At 43.6% G+C, this 27,594-nt stretch overlaps 1 protein-coding gene and 1 long non-coding RNA gene across 3 annotated transcripts in view; both read left to right on the top strand.

Moving 5' to 3' along the window:
* Positions 1–27,594, top strand: part of PRKCA (protein kinase C alpha) — a 492,002-nt gene that overhangs the window by 232,620 nt on the left and 231,788 nt on the right. The gene's annotated exons all lie outside the window — the stretch shown is intronic.
* On the top strand, positions 13,919–27,255 carry LOC116525832. The gene is made up of 3 exons (XR_004257843.1): positions 13,919–13,931; positions 25,139–25,151; positions 26,744–27,255. It is a non-coding gene; the product is annotated as an uncharacterized LOC116525832 (long non-coding RNA).

A 27,594-nucleotide genomic window follows, 5' to 3' on the forward strand; every position in this document is an offset into this window, starting at 1 on the left:
AAATGGACCTGATGAGTGCCAGGCACTGTGGATATCTGCAAGTCCCTGGGCAGCAACCAGGACCTGAAGAGCAGACTTTCTTATCAAACTTACCTTCGTGCTGTTTTCCTTCCCCAGACCGCACAGTTTGGAGCCCATGTCTCCATGGGTGTAATTTGATTTCCCCAGAGAGGAGCAGTGTGCGGCTTCTGGGCCCAGGAGCTGAGCAGCCCAGCCTCTCCCAGCCCTCTGTGGATTCGCTCCTGCATTATTCAGCGCCTTCGCTGACAGAGTACCACGGTAGTTCCACTCTGAGCAGATCAGGGTGAATTTCCAAGAGGGAAAATTGCAGATGGCTTTGCCTTCAGGGATGGATTTTCTTACCCCCAAGTGACTCACTTCCGGTTTAAAAAAACAAACAAACAAAAACACCTTAAGTTCCTTGAGTCTCTCCCAAGGAAGAGAAAATTATCTTTACTGAGAGGAAATTAGGAAGCCAATTGAGAGCTTTAAAAAAAAATCACATGATAATGAATTGATTATCTTTTTGGCGATAGTTTTTTTTACCCCCTACACTGACTTGTACTTTTTCATAAGCATTTATTCATCCTTGAATTTTATTTATTTATTTTTGAGACAGAGTCTTGCTCTGTCACCCAGGCTGGAGTACAGTGGTGCGATCTCGGCTCACAGCACCCTCTGCCTCCTGGGCTTGAGGAATTCTTGTGCCTCTACCTTCTAAGTAGTGTACCCCCATGTCCAACGAACTTTTGTATTTTTCGTAGAGGGTTCATGGGGTTCATGGCCAGGCTGGTCTTGAACTCCCAGCCTCAGATGATCTGCCCGCCTCGGCCTCCCAAAATGCTGGGATTACAGGCGTGAGCCACTGCACCCAGGCCATCCTTGAAATTTAACTGGGGCCCCATCTCCTTCCCTCTTTGCGTGGGGTAAAACCCTGCTGCAAGGACTCATGGGAACTCCTTCTCCTCACATCCCTGCTGCTGACCTGGCCTTGCCTTCAATTGCTGTGACCATGAACAAGTTGCCACTCCTGAACATTGGTGGCATACAAGGTCTTTTTTTCAGGGTGTTTTGAGGCTGGGTTGATTCCCAGCAGCTGAACTGCTGCTGTCGGTGGAATTGGTGTGCACACATAGCATTCTGGGGAGCAGAACAGTGCCTTCTTAGCACAAAACAGACCTGTTTGCTTCCCTTCTTTCAGTGAAGGGAAATCCATGGCTGGAAAATACTGGAAGGCAATTGTAACCTTAGGCAGTCAGCAACACTTCAGTCCTTTGGAAGTGGATTTTAAGGAAGAGGAGACTTCAAACGGTAGAGCTCTTTGTGATGTATGTCTTAGATACTACCTTTTTGAGTCCTACGCTGCTTCTCCTCTCACCAAGTGATACTTAGAGCGATGCCTTAAAACAGCACAAAAGCCATAGGCTCTTTTTTTTTTTTAAATAAATTTTATGAATTCACTATTTTTCCCCCCATCACTTCTTCTCTTAACCAATGTAACTGTATTTGGGTTGCCTAAAAGAAGAAATGTTTCCCCTGCCCCTGGGCTCACCATTAATTCAGATGAGACAGGCCTCTGTCCTCTGAAGGCAGCAGGGCACTGGCCACATCCCCTGTTTTACTGCATCCCTTTTTTGAGCTCAGCATTAGCCTGTCCTGATCCCCCCTGGTTGGCATCAGAATAATTATTAAGGCCATGTATCTGGAAACAAATCACACTCAAGGCTGCTAGTCTGTGTGTCAGCTGTTTGGTTTATAATGAATGCCGAATTTGGCTAGGCAAATGAGAAATGTGGCAGGGTCAGCCTCTGCCTCCCTCTCCTGGTATACAGACTCATCTTGCCCTTTCGTCTTTCCCATCTAAGGCTTTGATTTGATACGTAGTGGGTTGGTCTTAAGCAGCCGGTCAAGATCCAGGGGAGACAGTCCAGACTGCCTCCCACCCTGGCCGGGCAGACCCTGTTCCTTCTGCGAGTTTCCTGCAAGGCTGCTGTTGACTCGGGGGAGCGGCTTTTGGTTGCTCGGGCTTCTTTCTGCTGCCACAGAGGAATGTGTTCCCCTGTAGAGGCTGTTGGAAAGGGCAGCGCAGACAAGCCGGCTTCTCAGGCATTTAAACAAGTTGTCTAGAGGTTGTCGGACTCTGCAGCATGTCAGCCCTTCCTTTTGTTCGTTCTCTGAGGCCACAGTGTTTATTGAGCCCACAGTGTTTATTGAGCCCTGCCTTCTGGAGAAGCGGAAGTAGAGCTTTCAACTTTTAGCCTGTGTGCTTCTGTCATTTAGAGGCAATGTGAAGATCATGACCTTTTCTGGAACTGCTACCCCCTCCCCCCAAAAATTAGAAAATGATTACTTTTGATTACATTGACCTTGACCACTTTCTTACCAAGTGGAGCTGACCACAATTTTGTATTGCAGCTGGGATTTTGTATCTGCATATTCCCCTTGGGTGGGAACTGGGTCAGTTATTATTGCTCTCATTAGCAGGGGGAATTGGGGTCTCGGACGCATGAGGGAGATTCCATTGTCTTCTGTGTATTCTGCTGGTATTTCATATCTGATGAAGGTCGCTCCCGATCCCTAATTGTCTGACTTCCTCTTGGGTTTTGTATTCTGGGTATTAGAAATCACAAGTTGATCTTTCTGAATGTTGGGGCCCAGTGTGTTTGAGTAATAAACTTTTAACATGAGGGAAATGGACAAGCGACCCTCTTAAGGACTCATGGTAATTTGACCCTCTCCTGTATTATTCCTTACTGACAGTGACATGAGGGGAATTGCCTGGGATAGACTTAGGCTGTCTAGTGTCATGTACTAATTTTATTAATCCAAATAATTCTGATTGGAGTATATTTCCATTTCAGTGGGGCTAGAGTATAAAGAATGGTTCGTGACAATTATTTACTTACACCACCACCAGCATAAGTAGTAATAGCAGTTAGGATTCACCCGGTCTGTGTTACCTACAGAGCTGCTGTTCTCAGCACTTCATGTGAATTATTCCTCAAATTATCTCCAAACTCTCTGAGGTTGTGCTGTTAACATTTTGCTTGGTAGCTAAAGAACGAGCTTAGGGAGGTTTAGTAACTCCTCACAGGCTTACCCAGCAGCAGGCAGGACCTGAACCTTCTGTGTGATTTGTGAATTCACACCTTTAATCACCCTTCACTGCCCATCTACACTGCTTCTTATGCATCTCATGTTGCCAGATGGGAAAAGTCACCGAGGATGAGGCTTCCTTAAGAACTTCTTGAGTATAAACAGGCCATCTGTTGATCTGTGTGTCCATCAGGTTAGGGGCTCTTACCTCAAGCCAACATATGACAGAAGAAGAAATGTATTGCTGTCTTGTGGGATAGCTAATAAAACATAAATACGCAGTGCGGCTTCTTTAACCTGCTCCATCTTGGACTCAAATTCCCCCACCCCTGCTGCCAAACAGGCCTCTATCTGATGGGATGAGTGTCCCCATCAACACTGAGCTGGCCCAGCTTCCTTGGGGTTGGCTCCCTCACCAGAGCAGTGGCACAAAACACAGCTCTCGAGGGGTCCTGCAGACCACCAGAGCCTGAGACCGTTTCTCAGTGGTTGGTGTCAAGTCTCTGTGGAATCTGTCCTTCCCTTCCCCTCTTAATCCTGGTGGGATCTCCTCACTACCTGGTCACTGTTTCTGTTCTCACAACAAGAAAAACAGTCCACAGGGCCTTCTAGTCCATTCCCCTCTTTTTAATGAGGGGCCCACGCAGGTGTGGGGTTGGATCATCCAGTTTCCTGATTCAGTTTCCTTTTCACTAAAATGCCTGCCTTTGAAATAAAAGTGAAAACTTACATCAAAACAGAGGTATGCCTGGAACATACAGAATGGACAGCATTTCTTTTCTTTCCCCTCCTTATTCCCCTGGTTATTAATTATTCACCTGACTTTGGATAGCTGTTGGCTTCTGTCCACTGATATTTACATACTCTTAGTTTCTGTTTCTTACCTGGTTTTGGACTAATTACTTTTTTTTTTTTTTGGCACATGCTCTGCCTTTCCAATTCTGACATTTCTTGGACATTTTTTGCAGTCTTCTCTGTATATTTCTGATCGAAGTTTCAAATGACATTGAGAAGCCCTGATAGGAAAATGATGCGCAAGAAACATGAGCTATTTGTCTATGTGACTAGAACTTTCCTGGTCTACTCTGTCCAGTTTAGACCATCTGAATGCAGTTGTCTGACTTGTGGATAGATACTCCGCTAATCTGTCATTCGGAGAAACGCTGCAGAAAACACACAAGATTAGAAAAATAAAACCCACATGGAAAGGCTTTAATGAGGTTACAACATAGATTATGCAGTCTGGGAAAAGAAGGATCACGAAAATGAAAATATCCGAAATATCAGAATAGCATACACATAGTTAACTTTGAAGTCGAAAGACCAGGGTTGAATCTTGGATTCTTCCCTTCCTGGCCATGTGGCCTTGGGCTTCTTGCTTAACCCCTCTGAGCTGCAGAAGGGAGGATGCTGTGGTTGATGCCATCTCCACCAATGGCAGCAGTAGCAGCTACAAATGATGGTGATCACTATTATTATCAGTGTTATTAGGAAGGAGACCTAACAAGACAGGTTCCAACTGCTTTTCCCTCTTGGGAATTCCAGTTTTCTGCAGTAGATCATGTGACAGATTCCTGTGGATTCCTGGGACAGATTCAGCCACCTGTCTGTCCTTCTGTCTTCCTGCACTCATCAGATTGAGCACAGTGTGGGTCCAGGCCCTGAGATGAGTGCTTGATAGATACAGGTGAATGACTGGGGCTTGCTGTCATGGAGCCGACCTGTAAAATCCTCTCCACCATATCCAATGCATACAGCTGGGCATTCTTTGCGTAGATCACCCCAGTTAATTATCAGAATCTCTGTTTCAGTAATTCACTCTCTGGGCTCCAGTTCTTCCTTGTGAATTTTACTCTCGGGGAAGCCCCCACTGTGCTCCTGAAGCTGGTTTTATTTGTAGTAATTCAGCCTGCATCCAGGAATTGAGGATTCTTGCCTGCCCAAGATCAGAAGTGGAGGGAAACCACACTATTTCAGTCCTTTTTTTTCTTTTTGAGAACAGTAATCACCAGAGCCAGGTTCACCAAAGTAGATGATTACTGGAATTTAAGGTGAGAATTATTTGGGGCCACAGATGTAAAGTGTAAGTGTGCAGATAAGAATCACTGAGAAAGTACAAAACTTTGAAAATGAACTCTAACCTTATGGTTAAGGTTGCCTTTTAGAGGACCTAAGGATGGCTTTTAGAAAGTGGTGTTACGAATCACAACAGAGTGGTTAAAAGCAAAGTGCTCTTTGTGATTTGATTGAGACTGTTGTTGGGATTCTTTAGGTTATACACGTGGGGCACCACTTAAATATTAACATTCTTGGGAAGATTGTGTACAGACCAATTTCTCTGTGATCCGAATGACACGTGGTCTTCACATCATAAGAAAAGTCATGAGACCCACAAATCTGATGGAACTTTCTTTTTTTTTTTTTAAGTAGAGACAGGGTTTCACCATGTTGGTCAGGCTGGTCTTGAACTCCTGACCTCTTGATCTGCATGCCTTGGCTTCCCAAAGTGCTGGGATTTCAGGCATAAGCACTGCGCCCGGTGGAACTTTCTTTAGTGTGTGTTTAAGACCTGTCATCTTCCCATCTCATCTTTGCAGTAGAAAAACACAAAAGTATCCACGAGCAAAATAGAAGTATTTTCTACTTCCCCATTTCTTAGGCTCCTAGACATTTTATATTGCTTTTGAGTAAGAGATTGCTTTTGTATCCAGGGGCCTCTGCACGGTGCCTCTTTAATTTTGCTTTTTTTTTTTTTTTTGAGGTGGAGTCTTGCTTTGTCCCCCAGCCTGGAGTGCATTGGCATAATCTTGGCTCACTGCAACCTCTGCCTCCTGGGTTCAAGCGATTCTCATGCCTAAACCTTCCAAGTGGCTGGGATTACAGGTGCGCGCCACCCTGCCCAGCTAATTTTTTGTATTTTTAGTAGAGACAGGGTTTTACCATGTTGCCTAAGCTGGTCTCCTGAGCTCAGGCAATCTGCCTGCCTCTGCCTCCCAAAGTGCTAGTAGAATTACAGGGATGAGCCACCATGCCTGGCCCCCCCCCCTTTTTTTTTTTTTGGGACGGAGTTTCGCTCTTGTTACCCAGGCTGGAGTGCAATGGCGCGATCTCGGCTCACCGCAACCTCCGCCTCCTGGGTTCAGGCAATTCTCCTGCTTCAGCCTCCTGAGTAGCTGGGATTACAGGCACACGCCACCATCCCCAGCTAATTTTTTGTATTTTTAGTAGAGACGGGGTTTCACCGTGTTGACCAGGATGGTCTCGATCTCTTGACCTCGTGATCCACCCACCTCGGCCTCCCAAAGTGCTGGGATTACAGGCTTGAGCCACCGCGCCCGGCTTCTTTTTCTTGATGTTACCGAAGAGTTCATTTTGGAAGTAGTGAGGTCCCAGAGCTGACCCCTTCTGGAGATGTGTGACAGGTTTTTAAACTCCAGCTCTGTCACTTAAAGCTGTGTGTCTTTCAGAGTTACTTAACCTCTCTGAACCTTAGTTTTCTTTTCTGCAAAATGGAATACTACCATGGGGTAGCCTTGTGAGGATTAAGTAACGAGTAGACCTAAAGCATCTGGTGGCGGGTCCAGCAGTCAGTCAGTGGGAGCCATTTTTATGTTTCAGCCTCACCCCTTGTTGGCAATACTGTTCTGGTCCAGTTATGGGCATGAGTGGCATTTGGGACTTGAGGATAACCTTCGCAGATTGGAATGAGTACCATAGCAAAACAGAATTCTGCATTTAGCCTGAAAGCATTCCAGTTAGCAAGTTACCTGGTGGTGTAATGTGCCCAGAAGACCTGGGAGGGCCATCCCAGGGAGAACAGTATAGCCGTTTCTGCTGACCACACGCATCTCCTGGGCCCTGGTTATCTGAGGCCCTCATCGCAGGCATGAGCATATTAACAGTTACGCTGCCCGAGTTTTATCAGCAGTCTGTGCTTCTCCTTTTGTCTTCTGAACTGTGATGAAAAGAACAGTCCACTTCCTTCTCATCTCAGCACTTACCAAAGCTCATCTGTTCACAGGCAGATGTACTAAAAACATTTTTTACTGGAGACTGAGTTTCCTGTGTAGACATCGTTGTATTTCTGTGTGGTGTCCTCAGATTTTCACTCTTGTTTTTCCCCCACTGCCTTTTTTTAAACTCCTTTGCACTCTTAAATGTCAGGCTGAGTCGTGTATGTGTGTAAATAAGTGCTTTAGGTGGAGAATGTCTCTCTGATACGATGAGCTGTCAAATAGCACAGCGAGAAAGAATACATTATTAATTTGTGAGTTTTTCTGATGTTTCCCCTTTGCAAGGCTAATTATTTTAGTAAGCTCGTTTAATTTCAGCTTTCAATCTTAATAAGAATGGCTAACTTTTGGATGAGAGTTTTACATCAGAAAAGCTCGTCGTGCCCAGAGAGATGCTTCTTTAATTCAGTTTTGAAGGGACGAGTTTCATTGTACTGGTTTAAACAGCTCACTTGGACGGACCAAATGAATGTAACGTGCAGTCCTAGGTGGCACCAATCACAGAAGAGTGAAAAGCATAAAACAGTTTTAGAAAAGGTCACCGCACTTAGAAATAGAAATCCACTGTTGCTCACACAACCCGAGGGATTCGAAAATAATTTTGAAAATCAATTTAAACATGTAGGCCACCCGTCTTGTAAGAGATGCAGTTGATGCCTTTCCTGCAGAAGGGATGTTAGGAAGCTGTTGCTTGTGTTGCCAGGGAGGTGATGTTTTCCCCATCGGGAACCCTAGGCCAGCAAACTTCGGGAAATGTCTGTGGCAGCTTGAATGCTGCTATTTAAGAGCTGATGAAGAGGCAGCTTGGAGAAAACCTCAAAAATAAATACTCTGATTCATCATTGTTGTTCAGGCTTTCCAGCCGTCAGAGCCAGCCCAGGGTTCTGAGACAAAGGGTAACATTCAGCACAGAGCCCAGCCCAGAGTCAGGAGCCCTGACTGTCTCTAGGAGAGGGGGCGGAGAGGGAGGCAACTGCCTGCAAACCCTGGAGTAGGGCTTGGCGCTGGGGGACAGCGTGTGCTGGTTTTGCTCCTTGGGGGGTGAGGAGAGGATGAATAATCCAAAGAGGGACGTCTCCCAAGAGCAGGGACTGTCTCATAAATAGCCCAGAGCAGTCAGTTGGGTGGCGGGCTGCCATGCGGGGGCTGCAGTTAGAAGCAGCACTCTGGCCAGGTGTGGTGGCTCACGCTTATAATCCCAGCACTTTGGGAGGCTGAGGCGGGTGGATCACGAGGTCAGGAGTTCAATACCAGCCTGACCAACGTAGTGAAACCCCGTCTCTACTAAAAAAAAAAATACAAAAATTAGCCAGGCATGATGGCACATGCCTGTGATCCCAGCTATTCAGGAGTCTGAGGCAGGAGAATTGCTTGAACCCGGGAGGTGGAGGTTGCAGTGAGCCGGGATCGCGCCATTGCACTCCAATCTGGTTTGAAAGAGTGAGACTTCGTCTAAAAAAAAAAAAAAAAAAAAAATTGGCAGCACTTGAAGTGGAATGGGGTCTCCCAGCAGGGCCCTGCTGCACTTTGTGGGTACTATGTGGTCTACTGGAAGGCCAACTGGGCCTGAAGGCAGAACACTGGGATTTTGCAGAGGGTTCCTAGGCAGAGGCGGAACTCGGGCTGTAGGCTCTGTGAGATCTTGTGTGAAACCCCTGGTTCTGTGTCTGTCACTTGTTTTGAGTCCCTCACTTCCCTATCTATTGAAAGATTGAATGTGGTGGCTTACAACAGAGGCAGTCAAGGGTAGTTATTACGATCGTGGTTTGACCTCGAGATCTGGCACTTCCTGGACGTCTTCCCTTGTGTGTTTCTCTGTGTACTCCCTGAGCCTTCCGTTTCTCAGCTGAGAAAATGGCGGCACCTATGCTCTCCCATACTGTGGAAAATGACCAAATAAGACAAGTATGTACAAGTATTTGGTGGAAACCCCGCAGAGGTAAGAAGTGGCTGTTACTAGCTGTTTCCACTGGTGTTCTCAGGCCATCTCAGGGCTGTGTAGGGAACATTCCAGCTGCAGGGGAGGGCAAAATTTAGACTTTCAAATGAATCCATCTTATTCTTTGTAAGAACGAGCTCTAGTAGGAAAGTTTGAACAATGATGTGAACATGAGAATTTTTTTTTTTAAACTAGATTTTAATATGTTGTGTGCAGTCTCTCTATTGCAGAGATTGACCAAGAGTTAGCTGCAGATTATAGTTCAGTAAGAAGGTCTTGCGGTGCATGTTCCCGTAGCCCCCACCTCAAACTCCTGCCTCTGGTGTGCTTGAAAGAAATGAGGAGACCTTTGCCGAGTCAAGAGAAAATGCAAGATTTTGGAGGCTTAGTCCCTTTATTGCTCATTTTTCCCCTGTTGCTTATATTGATTTCTGCAACAAAGAGCAGTTGGCTGGGATTCAGAGCTAGTTTACTCTGCCAGTCTTGAATGTGGAAGAAAAAAATAATTCCCATTTTCCGCATAGAGGCTGATCCAGGGGCAGCAGATGCAGGCTGCTGTTCTGTAGGTAGGAATTGCATGCACAAAGCGGGGCTGATGTCCCATCCACGCCTCATGGCACTTTGGAAGTGCATCTGACACCGCGTGCCTGCCATACACAAGGAAACCACAAAGACTTTTTGAGGCAACAGCTTATGCCAAAAATTAGTAAAATGACATGGCTTCATATAATTTGACATATCTGTATTTTGGAGGTTTCAGATCATGTGCCCATTAATAATGTACAGCTGCATTGTTTAAAGCTCTGTTGAGTCTCCTAAGATTTTTCTGTCCATGCAGGCCTCTCGGTATTCACTTAAATGTCAAGGCCCTAAGCTTGTATGAGCCCCTAAAATGTTTTTGAGTCCCACAGTCAATTATTGGCTGACCACATTTGCTCTAGGTAAGGCTGATAACAAGCCACCACATGGGATCTCACAGTGAGAGTTTAGTATCAAGCATTTACAGAGGCCTTAAGCTCATGTTGCAATTATTAAGGTTCTATATAAAGCCACAGGGGAAAAGTCATTTCATGCTTTAAAAATTGCGAGTTAATATTTAAGGAGTTTATATGGAAGCATTTTCCCCTTAACTTTAAAATTATTACAGAGAGGCCCTAAGAAACTGTTCTGCATTAGATGGTGTTTAAAATATGATCTTTTTCTTTCTTTATTCTTAGGATTTTCATGATGTGGTTTGCAGTTAATTTGCATATACACAGTCTTCATGCTAGTGTCTGTGGACATAGAGTGGTGCTACTTGGCCTTAAGAGCTTCCTGTGTGTGATTGGGAGACAGGCAGTTCGTGAGCCATGTGTGCTACAAGAAAACCCAGAGCACAGAAATCGGACATGAGAGTACCAGGTGCTGAGTGCCATGGGGGTGAGAGCAGGGAGGGATTATTTCTGCCCCAAGAAGGCTTCTTGGGAAATAGAGCAGTTATGATGGACCTGGAAAGATGTTCCAATAAGACTTGGGAGAGAAGACGCGATAGTCCCCATTGGGGAGGGCAGAGCACCTTGAGTAGAGGCATGGTGTCAGGAAGTGTGAGAATTCCTCAGAGAGCGTCAGTCAGGAGAGATTCTTTGCAAACGCCTGCGGAAGACGTGAAGGCTGGAAAGTCAAGTGGGAGCCATTGGGGAGACTCAACAAATGCATATTGTGTTGTGTGTGTTTCATTTGGAAAATTATGCTGTTAAATGATCAAGTACAGATTAATGCTTTTTTTGTTTGTTTTACTGGATTCAAACTATATTTGACAAGTCATTTCATCCTAGTGTATGCATGTGATTTTCTTGAAATGAGGGTAACATTTTAAAGATAGGATTTGATGAGTCAAGGAGATATTTTTCAAGTAAATTACTGTAAAATATCTTGGAGTTACAGTTAAAAGAGTCAATTATTGTTTCATCTATAGGCATCCAATTAAAGTTGAATTATGCTGTTATTTTCACTCAATTTCCAAAGCTATGCACTTCCATAATTTCTACCCTTGTTTATATAGCCAGTATAATGTTTAATGCAATGTGCCTGATTTAGCACTTTGCGTTATATATTTTGCCTGATAATCAGCTTGTCTCTTCCATATGATGACAGACTTCTGCACAGTGAATGGAGCTTAGTGTATTTATATAAAATAGAAGTCTGGGAGAGTTTCCATACAGTTCAAGTATATTAATCGAATGTTCACAAGAATGCAGTGTTTCTTGGTTTCTTGGCATTCTTTGAATACCATTTGGCTCTCCTGTCTTCCTTCTCACCAAAACCCCAGTCATTTGAGAAACTTATATAATGAGAAACTGTAAGATACTAAAATACAAGTTACTCTGAGGTCTGGCTTTTGACTAACGAAATGAAATCAGTGAGTTCCAGCTTGTCTACTGGTCTGTTGCTTGAAACACTGGCATTCTTTGGAACATTCAATTAATATATTTGAACTGTAAGGGAACCCTCCCAGACTTATATTTTATATAAATATGCTAAGCTCCATTGACTGTGCATAAATCTTTCAGCAAACGGGAGAAACAAGCTGATTATTATCAGGCAAATTTTACAATGCAGAAATATGAGGCAATATAGTGCTGTGCTGAAGACAGCGTGTAACAGTGTTAGACACTTAGCAATCATAAGAGGCCCCATGAAGTCCATGTACCCTACACCATAGAAAAGGCCACACACAAAATTTCTGAAACAAGCCTGGTTTGCCAGCTTTCTGGCATCAAAGGTCAGAAGCAGAAGATGGGAAGGCCGTACAACAGTAGACTCAGTGAGAGCAGGACTGAACTTCAGCAGGCCCTGTTACTGTACAGAAACAAGATTGCTAGGCTGGGCGCTATGGCTCTCGCCTGTAACCCCAGCACTTTGGGAGGCTGAGGCAGGTAGATCACTTGAGGTCATGAGTTCAAGACCAGCCTGGCAGACATGGAGAAACCCTGACTCTACAAAAAAAATATACACACAAAAATTAGCCAGGTGTGGTGGTGTGTGCCTGTAGTCCCAGCTACTGGGTGTATTGGGGGAGCTGAAGCAGGAGAATTGCTGGAACCCAGGAGGTGGAGACTGCAGTGAGCCAAGATCAGGCCACTGCACTCCAGCCTGGGTGACACTCGATCTCAACAACAGCAACAACAAAAGATATCTCAAGGCCACTTAGTTGAGGAACAAGACCTCTATGTAGTTCACGAACCCATTGCTGTGATCCAAAACAGTATAAACGCTGGTATTCTAGGTCATCACTGTGATCATTGAGAAAATGGTAAAGTGTATTGACGTACTCTGTTTAAGAAAACAAGGGACTTAAAATGCATGTTAGAAATATTTGTACACATGCTGGTTTAAAAAAGAAAAGACTAAAAAGAAGCCTTAATACATGCAAAGAAAATACTCAGTTTTCCAGAAGATGAGGATATTCCCTTACAATGAGAGTTATATGAAACCTTGTTACAGTACTTTTAGTCTTCTTTACTCAAAGAATTACCAAATTTTTCTTTCTTTTTTTTTCTTTTTTTTTTTGAGATTGAATCTTGCTTTGTCACCCAGGCTGGAGTATTGTGGCATGATCTCAGCTCACTGCAGCCTCCACCTCCCAGGTTCAATCCATTCTCCTGTCTCAACCTCCCAAGTAGCTGAGAATATAGGCGTGCACCATGTCCAGCTAATTTTTGTACTTTTAGTAAAGACGAGGTTTCATCATGTTGGCCAGGCTGATCTCGAATTCCTAAGCTCACGCAATTCACCCACCTCAGCCTCCCAAAGTGCTGGGATTACAGGTGTAAGCCACTGCACCCAGCCACCAATATCATGTTTTAAAAGTAAATTATTACCACTTCCCTAAGTGGCTAATTACCATTATTTTCTGTATTTTACAGATGACAAAATGGTAAGTAACTTGCCCAAGGTTACATTATTTAAGTCAATCAAATGTTTATTGATTGCCAGACTTTTTCTCTAGGCTTCAGCAAATGTTGGGAGGTATTTCTCTGAGCTTTCAAAAATGTTATTTCTACTTGTCAGTGCTGCAGGAGTTTAAAACAGAGAATTTATCTACACGCTGTGTGACTTTACATTTAAAAATGTTTGTTTCCTTGTAGTAAGAGTGTTATTTTTTATCGTCCATTCCGGAGTGTGAGCTACCAGTATTTTTGTCTAGGGCTAGATTACTAGATCTACAATATCGGGAGAATTAATGAGAGAAAAAGGCTTAACCATCTGAGGCTCTGTCAATGTCAGTATTTGTGGCGGGCTGTGTTTACTTCCTTCAAGGAAAAATGTCAAGCAAAACTTTACCACCACAAATACAAAAGAGAAAAACATTTTAAAAATCTGATCATTATAGAAATTGTAGTTAGTGCAGAATGTGTCCTGCAGAATCCAAATGTTTAATGAATGTTGGTGAAAAATATGAGGTGTGTGATGTGATTGGAAAGTAATTTACCATATTCATTTTTACTTAAGGAAAAAAAGTAGATTTTGGTATGAGAATAAATCTTACTGAGACTTGTTAATTTTGCTCTGAAATTTACTGTCTGACATTAATCTGGCCAGTCTAGCTTTCTTTTAGATCACTCTTAACATGATATTTCATTTTTTTATCCTTTTACTTTTCATATATTCATGTCTTTAAGTCTAAAACAAGTTTCATGTAGACAGTATTAGTATGTAGTCTGATTCTTTTTTATCTACTGTGACACTTTGCCATTTAATTGCAGTCTTTATACCATTTATATGTAATGGAATTATTATTAATTTACATGGGATTATAATGTATATTTAATGTCCACTATCATCTTTCTGTTTGCATTCAGTTCTTCCTCTTCTTCCCTTTTTCCTTCTGTTGGGATAATGGAGTATTTTTAATTACTTCATTTTATCATTATGTTTGGCTGTATTGGTTTCTAATATGATTAGCTGTATTAGTTTCTAATATTGTACTAATGCTGTACTCTTTTTTCTTAGACCTGTACGTAGATCCCAAGTCATTTGTTAATCTGCCATAACAGATTAACATAGAGTGTCTTAAAAAAACAGAAATTATTCATACACAATTCTGAAGGCTAGAAGTCCAAAATTAAGGCCTTGGCAGGGTCATGCTTCCTTTGAAGGCTCTAGGCAAGAGGATTTCCTTGCGTTTTCCTGCCTTGTGTTAGTTGCTGGTAATCTTCGATGTTCATTGGCTTGTAGCTGTATCCTTCCCATTTCTGCCTCTGTCTTCAATGGCCATCTTCCCTCTGTGTGTGCCATTTCCAGATCTTTCTTTGCTTACAGAAATAACAGTCATTGGTTTTAGGAGCTACCCTAATCGAATATTGGCCTCATCTTACTTGATTACATTTGCAAATACCTTATTTCCAAATAATGTCACATTCACATAGACCTGGAGTTAGGACTTTCAGAAATTGTTTTGGGAACACAATACAACCCACAGTGTTAGTTTTACCTCTTCGTTTTCTTTCTTTCTTTCTTTTTTTTTAATTAGTGGTTGCTCTAGGGCTTGTAATATAAATCTTTAATCAATCAGTCTACTTTCCAACAATATTATACCACATCACGTATGGTGTAATAAACTTACAATAGTTTATTTGCATTGTCCCTTATTTTGCCTAGCATCAAATACTTGGCAAAATACGGCTTTAAGCCCTGGTAGCATCCCCCGTATCTGTCCCCACCTCTATATTCCTGCTTCTACTGACTAAGGTGAGCTCCTTGCTATGTCTTGCCTTTTGTCTTCAGTAGTCTGGAGTTTCACCAGTTTAGCTTTGCGATCTTGCCCTTACCTACCTGTCTACCATCATTTCTCACTTAGATGTCGTGTTTATATCTCCAAATACACTTGTTTATGTTACATCTCTCTACTTTGGCTCACACTGAAACTTGAACACCCTTCCCTCCACTTTACTTATCTTTCAGGCAATTATTTCCCATCAAAATGAAGACAAGCCTTGCCTTCTTTGAATCACTCAGTGAAGTCAGCTGTGGTCGCCCCCCTGCCCTTTTGTGGATGACACACATACCAATCTCAGTCCCAATCCCAGCTCCTGTTACTTTTAACTGGGTAATTTGTCGATCTTCTTCCTCCTAAGGGGATAGGAATCTTGTGAGAGTCATCTCCTGGCATCTAGGAGGTCACCAGACTAATAATCATTGTTCAATGAATGTACACTGAATCAAGTTATCAGTGAATCAGTAAGCTGAGTGCTGGTTTCACCAGTCCTTACTATTTCCTGAGAATTGTTTATAAATGTGTGCATTTTCACTTAGTAGGTATTATGATTAATCCTACCCACCCTGGGTAAATTTCTTGACTATTCATTATTAACTTCATCGAAAGTTACTTGAGGATCAAGAGTCATTTTGACGGCTTCAAATATTGACAGAAGGATGTGGACACATTTTCCAGATGCCTTAAAAAAATAGGATGATTTCCTCATTGAAGTACAAAATAATGAACCCTTAATACCATCAGTTCAACTCAAATATTTACTTGGGTGAATAATTATTTGCAGGCAAAGAAACCATCTAATGGCATTTTATTCTGATACATTGATGCATCTACCATCAGAAAACTATGCAAACATCTGTTAGATAATTTTGACTAGCAACATTGGAAGACATTCATGACATGTCCTGGCTGCTCAGAGGTTTGCAAAACATGCTGCTGTACTCTTTTTTCTTAGGCCTGTACGTAGATCCCATGTCATTTTTTAAATGTGGAAATGTTTAAAGCGTTTTCGTTTTTTTCTGATTGGAGAAGCCAAGCCAATTGTAGCAGTAATAGTGGGGCTACAGCCTGAGGAAGCTTTTTGCTGATTCTTGTTCAGGGAGGCTTCCTTGAAGTCGACAGTGGAAGAACATTATAAAGCAAAAACTACAGCTACTTACACTTCTCCTTAGCTGTGAAAATAAAGACCAAAAAATTTATTGAGATGGTGGCGAATGCCACCAAACCTCACAGGGCCGAGTCAGCTGGTGCCTGTTAGGGCACCCTTCCTTGACTCTTCCTTCCTCTTGGCAGGAGAGCGGCAGAGAGTCATCTCCTGCCATGTCCCTCCCGCCAGAAAATGATTTATAATGCTGGAGGGATCTACCGTGAGCAAAGTTCAACACACACGCCTACGGGACAAGTCCTCTAACAAATGAGGACTTAGCAAGTTGCCTACCAGGCACCAAGCTGTGTAAACCACACAGGTACGTTCTCACTTAATCTTTACAGAAACCCATTAAGATAGGTGATGTGGTGACCCTGTCCCGGACTATCTGCATGGGCCCTAAATGCCATCCCAAGGTCTTTCTAAAAGGCGAGACTGAGATTGGAGCGATGCTGAGGAGGCAAGAGCTAGATTCCCCCTTAGCGCCGACAGGAAAATACGTTTTGGTAATTTTTTTTGGAAGCAGGGTCTCTCTCTGTTGCCCAGGCTGGAGTGCATGGTGCAATCACAGCTCACTGCAGACTCTGCCTCCTGGGCTCAAGCAGTCCTCCTGCCTTGGCCTTCTGAGTAGCTGGCACTGCAGGTGCACCACCACACCCAGCTAATTTTTGTATTTTTTGGTAGAGACGGGGTTTCGCCATGTTGCCAGGCTGGTCGCAAACCCCTGGGCTCCAGCGACCTGCCTGCCTTGCCCTCCCAGAGTGCTGGGATTACAGGCATGAGCCACCATGCCAAGCCACTTTCTGTAATTTTAAGCTACCAAGTTCATGGCAATTTTTTTTTTTTTTTTTTTACAATAGCTACAGGAAATCCATGCAGGTGCCATTATTACCTCGTTTTATGGATGTGGAAACTGAGGCTTTAGAGAGATAGATTAAGGTGCTCAAGGTTGTAAATTTGGGGTGTGGCTGGAGCTGGGATGCACGCCCAGTCCAGAGCCTGGGCTCTCAACTTCTTCCCAGTGAGGAAATGCTAATTTGCTTCTATGGCTGATAACAGGGTGGAAGGGAACCAGCCGGGGTCTGGTGTGGGTCAGCAGGTTGCTCCCTTCTGCCATGTAATGATAAAAATCACTTGTGGCCTAGGCCCCTCTAAAGAGATTAAAGTCTTAGAGGACGTTGGTACTGCTCCAGGCCACAGGGCGGGAATGACAATGCGTTTCCTGTGTTGTAGCCACCTGCTTTTAACCAGCACTTTAAAGGGAGCAGAAACCACAGATACCACACAAATTGATATTGCAGTTATGTGAATTCCTTTCGGACCTCCTTTGGTGGTGGTTCTAACCCAAATTATTTAAAGTATTTGGTAGGAACACAAGTCACTTGCTGATGAGAGAGAGAAGTAAGAAAGACACCAATTTCCCATTCTGGAAATTTTATTTCTTAAAGCAAGAAAGAAATCCTTAATTGCCTCCTATGTTGCTGTTTTCATTCGCCCCTTTTTAACGGTCAGTGGGATGTGTTTCTTAATTGTGATGGCACAGACAGAATTCATCCTGGGCCCAAGCAAAAAGTGAAGGGGATTAAGAAATCTAAAAGGAATGAAGTTTATGGAAACATGAGCCACCACTCCTCACACACCACTACCTCCTTCTCCAGTTAAGAAATTCCTCTGAAATTCCCTGCATGTTTCTCTCTAGACTCTTAAGACCCCTGGGTACTTGCATCTTGATTTGGAACAACTTGAGAGAATCCCTGGTCTGTTGTATTTCATCTGTTTCCCAGTGTGTCACAAATCAGCAGACATGCTTTTCTGACATGTGCAGAGTTTTACTCTCTTTTCTTGGCTAAAGAGCCGCAGCCATGATGGAAAATGAGATCCGAGGACTAAAACCAGTTAGATGTTCGTCTGGTTCTGAACTAGCATTCTCTCACAGAGGCTTCCCTTTGAGATGTTCCTGGGTGTAGGTCCTTGGGGAGAACATGCTGAGTTTCTGCACAAACTGTCCAGTGTCTTGACAATTGAAAGTTCCATGGCAGGTTAAAGAAGGATCTGGGGCCGGGTGCAGTGGCCCACATCTATAATCCTAACACTTTGAGAGGCCAAGGTAGGTGGATCACCTGAGGTCAGGAGTTCAAGACCAGCCTGGCCAACATGGTGAAACCCTGTTTCTGCTAAAAATAAAAAAAATTAGCCAGGTGTAGTGGTCTGTGCCTATAGTCCCACTTACTTGGGAGGCTGAGGCAGGAGAATGGCTTGAACCCGGGAGGCAGAGATTGCAGTGAGCCGAGATCGTGTCGCTGCACTCCAGCTTGGGCAACAGCTAGACTCTGTCTCAAAAACAAGAAAGAAAGAAAGAGAGGAAGGGAGGGAGGCAAGGAAGAGAAGGAAGGAAGAAAAGGAAGAAAGAGAAAGGGAGAAAAAAGAAAGACAGACAGAAAGGAGGGAGGGAAGAAGAGCTCTGGGAATAGAAATGGGAAAGATTTCTCCAGTGTGGGCAAAGCAGCACAGCCCTGATTAAAGTTGCCTCCTAGCATTAGAGGCCTGTTCGTTCACTGCCTCCTCCATGGTTCAGTGCGGATAGAGAGGGAAATGACATATTCGTCTTTCTTGTAGGGAGCTTGCAATGCTCTATTCTGTTGAGCACGTAAGGGTGGGGAGCTGTGTGTGTTTTATGAAAATGTCTTTTGTTACCAAGCATGGCTCTTATTAAATGACTTCTTTTCTTTTAGAGCCTGTATAACTTATGAGTTACATGGGTGGTTATATCAATTTTGTTTTGGTGTATAGTAAATTACCCCAAAGCACAGTGGCTTAAAACAGTTGATGTTTATTTTACAGCATCTTTTTTTATTGTGTGTTCCCTGAGCTCTCCTACTGACGGTTTGGAATATTTTCACAAAATCTTTAGCATTCCTCTCTCCAAGAGGTAAAGAGCTTAATTCTTATCCTCTTAAGTGTGGACTAGATTTAGCGATTTGCTTCTAATGGGTAGAATATAGTAGCAGTGACAGTGTGTGACTTCTGAGAACAGCTCTAAAAGGCATCATAGCTTCCTCACTGCTCTTTTTCTTGGATCACCGGCTCTGGGGAAGCCCAGAAGCCATGCCATGAGGACACTCAAGCAGCCTTTGAAGGAGCTGCTGGTGAGGAACTGAGTCTCCCTGCCGACATCCACATGAGCAAAGCATCTTGGAAGTGGATCCTTTCATTTTTCAGGTACTGTGCCAGGGCTTGTGAGGAGAACCAAGAAGCATAAGACATGGTCTCTCTTCAGTGTTTAAGGAGTAGAGGAAAGTTGGTGCTATCTCATTGTTCAGAAGATGAAGCGTGTGGCCGGGATGATCTTTCAGGAGTCTCCTTGAAAGTACAGTGTTGAGCCTAGGCCCTTGGGATAGAATTCAGACAGGCTAATGGGCAGCTAGAGTGGTTCAGAAGTGCAGGCATGAGGTTATTAAGGTGATGGCAGTGAGAAGTCCAGGATCTGTGCATAGAGAGCTGGGCACCAGATGTTGGCATGAAGAGGAGAGAGAAGATACCTGTGTTCAGAAGTGAGCCTGCCAGGGCAGAGTTAAGACTTTTCTCTGGCCAGGTACAATGGCTCACGCCTGTCATCCCAACACTTTGGGAGGCCAAGTCAGGAGAATTGCTCCAGACCAGCTTGGGCAACATTGCATGACCCCATCTCTATTTAAAAAAAAAGATGATGTTAGAAAACATCTACTAAAAGATGCATTTAAAAAAGCAGTAAAAAAAATAAAGAGAAAAAAAGTCATTTCTCAAAAGACAGCCTTGGACTTGTTCAAATTCAGATCAAGTGTGAACTTACTCCAGTGGAGCCATGGAGCCCAGGTTGTGTGTCAGACAGCTTGCAGAAGACTTCCTTGGCCCAGAGATTTTTGGAGCCTCCATTACCAATCATGCTGTGACACATTTCTTGTTCCCACTGGGGCCTGTGTTTCAAACTTCGGGCTGGAAGAGAACATTCCCGTGACGCTACTCACGTCATTTCTGTTACCTAGAACTCTTCTCTCCAGTATCGCTGTGCCCTTCTCTATCTTTTGAAATCCTACTCACTCTCCAAAGGTGAGATGACCTGTTATTTTAAAGGACTTTATTTGGTGGTGATGGGGTGCACTAACAAAGCCAGTCTATGGATGTGGAGGGAGATTGGTTGTGACACCCACTGCCCCATTAGCAGCCGGCTCTCTTCCCAAGCTGTATGTTGTGCTGAAGAGGAGGCCCCTCCTTGCCCCAGGAATGGAGCGGCCAGTTGATCTGTTGCCCCTGAACCCTTAGAGTACTATGTTGATACCATCCCATAGTACTTGTGATTCCAGGTTGTCACCTTAAGTAGGTTGTAAATTCTTTGAAGGCAGGGATCATATCTTTCTGTGCAGTCAACACAATATTTAAAATACGATGCTTGCTTAGGAAGGGCTGTTTTTCTTTCTGGACTGGTGAGTGTGGCAGATGGAGGGAGTGCCATGCAATCAGACTTCTTGGCCATGACACACGCTTGGCTTCTTTTATGGAAGTTGCCACCTGCAGATCCCTCACCACCAGGCACATGCTTTTCTACCATATTGCAGAATCTTTACGGAGGTTGCTTGTTCTTCCTTAACTAACTTTGTGTCACACGCTTCACTTAGGCACCTTTGAACAGAGAAGCAAGATTGCTGCTTCCTCAGCAGCGGAATAAATGCTCTTTACAACTGTCTCCCCTTGGAAGTATATCTTATAGAAATCCTAGTTTCTAACTTCATCCAAGAAATTTCCAGGCACTTGTAGCCTAGACTGTCCTTTCAGAACTGCTTACACTGCTGGAAAACGACTCCATCGAGATTCTCATATGAGTGACAGGGACAAGAAGTCTTTGGATTGTGGATTAAAAAAAATTTTTTTTTAATTACCGACACTTCTATTATGAACTACCACAGTTGACAAACAGTAGTTTCCATAGCAATTTTAGACTGCCCTTAGGTGAGGGCTTTCCCTTCCAGATGCTATTTGAGATTAATCCCAAATTAATCTCAAATAGCATCTGTGTGGAATCCCAGGAGTCATAAAGTTATTTTATGTGTCAAACCTTGGCAAGGAATGCTACTAATTTTTTTTTTGTTCTTAGCGTTAAATATAGAGCCTTATATATTTTCAAATTTTCCTCTACTACCTTTTTTTTTTTTTTTTTTAAAGAAAGATGTTCTGTGAAAAAGAAGCCATTCATCCATTCAGCTGAGCTCTGGCTGGGTGAGCCAGCAGCCATCGGGCCTCCTCGCTGGGACTGGGGCTCTTTTTGACTGAGCTGTACCTTTGGGCATTGAGTTTCTATTTACTACCTGGATACTTTCCATTTTGAACACATTTGGGCCTTTCACTGAAAGGCACTTGAAAAATTCAAGGTTTTAGCGTTACCACCGAAAACGTTTACTAAAATATCATTTGTACCTGGAGCCATTTAAAACAAATGAGTTAACCTCCTGTGCTCTGAGAATAATCTTTTCTTTCTTTCTTCTTGTGGGTTTTTTTTTTTTTTTTGGTCAATACAATAGTCTGTGAGCATTAGGTGACCACAGCCATGTGATTCCATTTTAGTACATAATAGTTATTTAAAAAGTCGATTCCTAGAGCTAAAGAAATGGAAATATTTAACCAAAAGAAGAGAAAGTTTGAAGATCTCAAAACTTTCATGAGACATTTGAAAGGCGGTTGAATGTGGAGAGGGTATGCTGTCTGCTATGGTTTGGTTCTGTTTCCCCACCCAAATCTCACCTTGAATAAGAGCAGGACCAGGTGGAGATAACCGAATCATAAGGGATGTGTGGTGTTTTTTTTTTCCCATGCTGTTCTTGTGATAGTGAGTTCTCAGAGATCTGATGGTTCTATAATGGGCTTCCCCTTTTGCTCAGCTCTTATTCTTCTCTCTCCTGTTGCTTTGTGAAGAACATGTTTGCTTCCCCTTCCACCATGATTGTAGGTTTTCTGAGGCCTCCCCAGGCCTGGGGAACTGTGAATCAATTAAATCTTTTTCGTTTATAAATTAGGCAGTCTCAGGTATGTCCTTATAACAGCATGAAAATGGACTAATACACTACCTGATACTCCCCAGGGAAGAACCCCACAGTATCAGGATAGGGGATAAGGAAACCAGTTTGGGTCAATGGAGGAACAAATTTGCCAGCAGTCTGGAGCTGTCGATAGTTGGATTAGATGGTTTCATGAAGTTGGGAGCCTCTGGATTCAGAGACCAAGTGACCGCCTTCCCCTTGCGCTGAGGGAGGGAATTTCTTCCATGGGTTGGAAATGGAATGATAGGGAGGATCCGGAAGGGCCATCTAACCTGATAATTTATGTGATTTTCTCATTTAAGGGAGAGAATATTATCTACAGTGTTTCTGATTTTTTTAAGGGCCTTGGGGAAGGACATAATGAATTATTCAGAGACTTCTCTCTGTGAAGCAAGTTGCACAGAGACAGACAACTTGATACAAATTACGATTCTAAAATTGTTAGTAATATATTTTATTCATGCACTCTACTTACAGTAGATTTCCTGCTTGACATTTCTTAGACATATCACTCATGATCCCACAGTTACTCTTTGAATGGGTGTGAAACCTGTGTAAAAAAAAAAAAAATGATGTACACAGTCTAATGGATTATGCAAGTCTTAAAATGTCTCGAGAAAAAGGATTACTCATTAGGATTCTCAAATGAATATATTCAATATAATCGGTGGTGCAACTGCTCTCTCATGTAGCAGGTACCAAAATCTGGTTTGTGTTTTATATCGGGGGGTTGATACTTTTCTGAAGAATTTTAACAAAGGCAAATAAATACCTCTTCTGGGGTGCTTTACGGTGGAGCTCACAAAGGATTTCTTCAGCAGTACTATCAGTACTGCTTTTCTCTCCATACTTTCAAAATCTAGAATCTTTTGCCAGTACTTTTTTCCCTGTTTTCTTCTGAGTGGTAAAATCCATCTGGACCGTTTTTCTACAGGCCTGTGAGGGGGTGTTAGCCAGAGAGCAGTGTTTTGAATTCATACACAGAATAGGTACTTCTGGTTAGAAGTTCCCATCCCAGTATCCTCTCCCAGGCCCCAGTTCTGCATTGGCAGAGGACACCTTTCCCAAGCAGTCCAGACACCTGCCAGCAAATGCACTCATCTGCTGACATCTAGGGAGCCTTGTGATGTTTCTGAATACTGCCCACTGTTCCCAAATGCTGAAGTATTTAGGAACTTACAGCTCTAGCCAGTACAGGAACAGCTGTACATTCAGGAATGCTCGTGAAATGTGGCAGGGCGGGCCCTGCACTGCTAGGCACAAGGCCCAGGCTCCTGGTGGGCAGTTTGGTTGGTGGTTCATGCACACACCCGATAGTTATTTATGGCTACATGCTAGGCACTGTGTAGATACGGAAGCATAAACAGACACTTCCCCTCCTGGGGCTATGTTGAAGAGACTGACAGTCAGCATGTATGCCAACAAATAGATTATTCGTTTAAAGTCACAGGAGGTGCTATGTAGGTGAAAAGGAGTACTGGTTAGGGAATAGGAGAGGAGGGCTTTGCTGGAATGGGGCCTTTAGTGGAGACTCCGGGGATGTGTGAGATGGGTCTAGGGAGAGGAGAGGGGAGCGTGCCAGGGAGAAGGGAGCTTGGCTGAAGGTCTAGAGCACCCAGGACAAAGGGGGACCTAGTGCAGGCTGAGGTGGGTGAGCTGGACAGAGGTAGACAGGGCCCCGTGCAGTGAGGAATTTGGTTCTCATCCAGCTGCAAAGGGAAGCTGTAAGATTTTAGGCTGGGGGTGGGATCATCATAAAGGTGTCCCTGACTGCTGCCTGGGTAGAGTCGGGCGTAAGGGGAAAGGAGGACAGACTAAGTGGAAAAGAGAGAACGAGAGAAGAGTGGTGGTTGTCAATTGCAGTTGTTTTAGTCCAAGATGATGATACCCACAACTGGGATGGTGGCAGCAAAAGTGGCTGATGGTGAAGGCCTGCAAGGAGGTCTGGCTGTGGATCTGAGGGGTAATCCACTGTGCAGCTCAGAACGATGACCCTCAGGTCGGGGGTGCTTCTCAATTAACATCTGATGCTGTTCTACTAAAGGCAAAATGGATGGTCCAATGTAGACAAGGCAGAAATAGTGCTGGTAAGAACTGAGAACACTGCCTGCCATCCCTGCGTGTTTGTACAGGCCTGGCGTCCCTCTGGGCTCAGGTGGAACTGTTGTGACAGCTCTTGCACTGGACTGGGAAAGTTTTGGGCAAAAGGAGTCCTTGAATCAGAGACTGTTACTGCAGGGACAGACCTTAGACGCCCTTCAACACCCTCATCTTATAGTTTAGGGAACTAAGTTTCAGAGAGGTTTGAGTTATTCATACAAAGACACACAGCCGGTGAGTGACAGAAACTATCCAATGATGCAAACTTAAAAAAAAAAAAAATTGTGAATGATAGATTTTTAAGTCTTCATTAAGTCCTTCTAGGGTCTAACTTTAAAATTCCTTTCAGAATTAATTTATTAAACGATCAAGTCAGTCAAAACCCCAGAACTGTTTCAAGTCGACAGCTTAAAAGTGGAATCTGAATGTTAACCAAGATAATTTTCCTTGTATGTGGACTGCGGTAACTGGGCCCCAGTCTCTCATGTGAAAAGCCAGACAGATTCAGATCTAATGAGTTCTGGCTACTGGGGCAGATGGATTTTGGAATTTGCTATTTATGGCGTTTTCGAGTGTCACCTTCCCCTTTTAATAAGCACTGAGCTGTGCTCTGGCCCCCACGAGCCTGGAGCACATAGGTGGGTATGCCGCGGGCCTCAGAGCCAAATGACTTCTGGCCCAGGTTTGGAGTTGAAGGTTTAACTTGGGGTGTTGGCCATTCCTCAGGATTGAGGATGTGTTCTTTTGAATAAATGGTGATCGATCCCTGCACATTGGAGAGCTGATGGGGGTATGCTTGGTGGAGGGAGGCACACCCCCGGAGGCTTGAGGAGGGCAGTTGCCTTTCACGTGCTGAGGAGAGCAGCGGCATGGTTAAATCAGGAATTAAAAAAATATGAAGAAATTGTCAGGGAGAGCCTTAGCTGGGGCCCAAAGGAAATCAAGAATAGGAGCAAAGGAGCATGCAATTTAAAATGTAAAATACAAACTGAAACCGAAGCCATTTCTATGAAACATTAGGAACGTTCTGTAAGTATTGCTGGTCGGGGTCAGGAAAGCGCAAAAGATTGTGTTTTGAGCCCATTGTCAGTGTGTTATTCAGAGGGGAATTTCTGTTTTTTGATTGGGAGTTATTCCGAGTTGTGAAGCAGTGAGGTGTAGGGGGAAGAACACCACCAGCTCTAGGCCAGTCGCTCCATCTCCTGGAATCTCTCTTTCTCATCTGTAAGATGGGGGTCAGGGCGGCCTCTGTCTGATCACTCTGAATCGTTGAGACGCTCAAAAGAGATAATGTACCAAACATTTTGTAAGCCCTACAATACCATTTAAAGTCTATTTCCTCCCAGCTCTGTTTTCTAAAATCAGGCTGTACATTCAAATCACCTGAGGGGCTTAAGACTATTACCGGCCCCACGTCTGGCAGTTTTCATCCTCTTGGACGTTAGAAGTTTTCTAAAGCCCTGGAGGTAAATCTGCTGGGCAAGCCTGGCTGAGGGTGCTCTGAGGTGTTGGAGGGTCTATCCACCCTTGCCTTTGGGAAACCAGCCAGCCAGTGGTCCAAAAAGGTTGTCGGCTATCTTCTCAAGTCCCCGCCGTCTTCCTTCCTGCTCATTTCCTGTCTCCCAATTTTTCCCTGGAAGCTTTCCCATTTGAAGATACGAATTCAGCTACAGCCCACCGGGATCTGAAGTACTAGTGAACTTGACTGCCTGAGGAGGTGGGCCTGTGGAGAAGCAGAGCTACTGTTTTCCACAAAACATAACACTTTAAATGATTCTGAAGCCTGTTAAATTACACTGATGAGATTAATCTGATAAAGTGGTAACAGGGTAGATGCACAGAAATCATCGTTTTCACATGCTTTTTAATTCAGTCAAAATTCATGAAAGACCTTGTGTTCACTGATGGAGCTGGAGTTTAAAATTATGAGTACAGAATTCATTCGCCTGTTATAAGGCATACATAACAACTTTCTTGTCCGTGTGTGAAAGTCACCTAGAGTGTAGCTCTATGTGACTCCGCCCAGTGAATGAGCAGATGGAGGCCACATTTTACCCTTGAAGCCGGGCTAGCCCCATTCCTTGATCATGCCCCTAAGAATGTGTTTCTATTCTGAATCCTTTGGGCTTTGTGTTGTTATTCAGTGTGCGTCATGTCCGCATCCAAGGATAATTTCCTCTCCTAGAAATAAGGTATATGATCCAGCAATTACACTTGTGGATATAGACCCAGAAGAGGGTCTCGAAGAGATGCTTGTACCCCCGTGTTCATAGCAGCAGCAGCCTTCACAATAGAGAAGAGGTGGAAGCAACCCAAGTGCCTATTAAACAGACAAATGTAAAGTCTATTTAAAATAGACTTTACAAAATGCGGTAACTACATATGACAGAACGTTCTGTCTTCAAGAAGAAAGAAACGCTGACATCTGCTGCAGTGTGGATGAACCCTGAAGACTTTATGCTGAATGAAAAAGCATTCACAAAAGGACAAATGCTAAAGGAGTGTATGAGGCACTTAGAATAGTCAGAGATCATGGAAAGTAGAATGATGGTTGCTAGAGGCTACAGGGAAGGAGGGATGTTAATGGGTTTGGACTTTCAGTTGTGAAAGATGAAAGTTGCTGAGTTGGATGGCGGTGATGGTTGCAGAACAACGTGAATGTACTTAATGCCATATAACCGTACACTTAAAAGTGGTTAAAGTGGTCAATTTATATATATATGTATGTATATATATATAACACGCCACAATAATAAATAGTAAAACATAACCAAAGAATAGAGGTATCTGTAGGAGCCCTCTGCCCTAATGCAGATGAGCCCCACCCTGTAAACGCTAGTGAAGTCTAAGGATTTTGGCCAGCATGGCAACCCCAGTGCTGTCTCTTTTGCTCAGAGCCGTAGATGGGAAACAGAAGTTAGGGAAGTATGTCTCAGGCACCCTGGAGGACTCCTCAGGGGAAACTCATCTGACAAGGACACAGATATTTTTCTAGGTTCCGTGAGTCTTCTTTGTGGTTCATCCTACCAGCTGGAGTTTTCTGATATTCCAGTGTATGTGAAAATAATAGCTAAGATTTTTGTTTTTGTTTTCAGACAGAGTCTCACTCTGTCACCCAGGCTGGAGTGCAGTGGTACAATCTCAGCTCACTGCAACCTCCGTCTCTCCAGTGATTCTTTTGCCTCAGCCTCCCAAGTAGCTGGGATTACAGGTGCCCGCCACCACACCGAGGTAATTTTTGTATTTTTAGCTATTTCATCCTGTTTGCTTTTACTTTTTCAAAAATATATATATTTTAGAGCCATTGTTTTAGGGTTCTAGGAAAATGGAGTGGAAAGTACAGTGTTCCCTGATACCTGCCCCTCCCCTCAACAGTTTCCCTTGCTTATTCACATCTTGCGTTAGTGTGGTACATTTCTTCCAACGGATGCAATATTATTAGCAAAAGTCTATAGTCTACATTACGGTTCAACCTT

The sequence above is a fragment of the Sapajus apella genome, unplaced genomic scaffold (genome assembly GCF_009761245.1).
Source record: "Sapajus apella isolate SASKATOON/1434 unplaced genomic scaffold, GSC_monkey_1.0 scaffold48, whole genome shotgun sequence".
NCBI classification, from domain to species: Eukaryota; Metazoa; Chordata; class Mammalia; order Primates; family Cebidae; genus Sapajus; species Sapajus apella.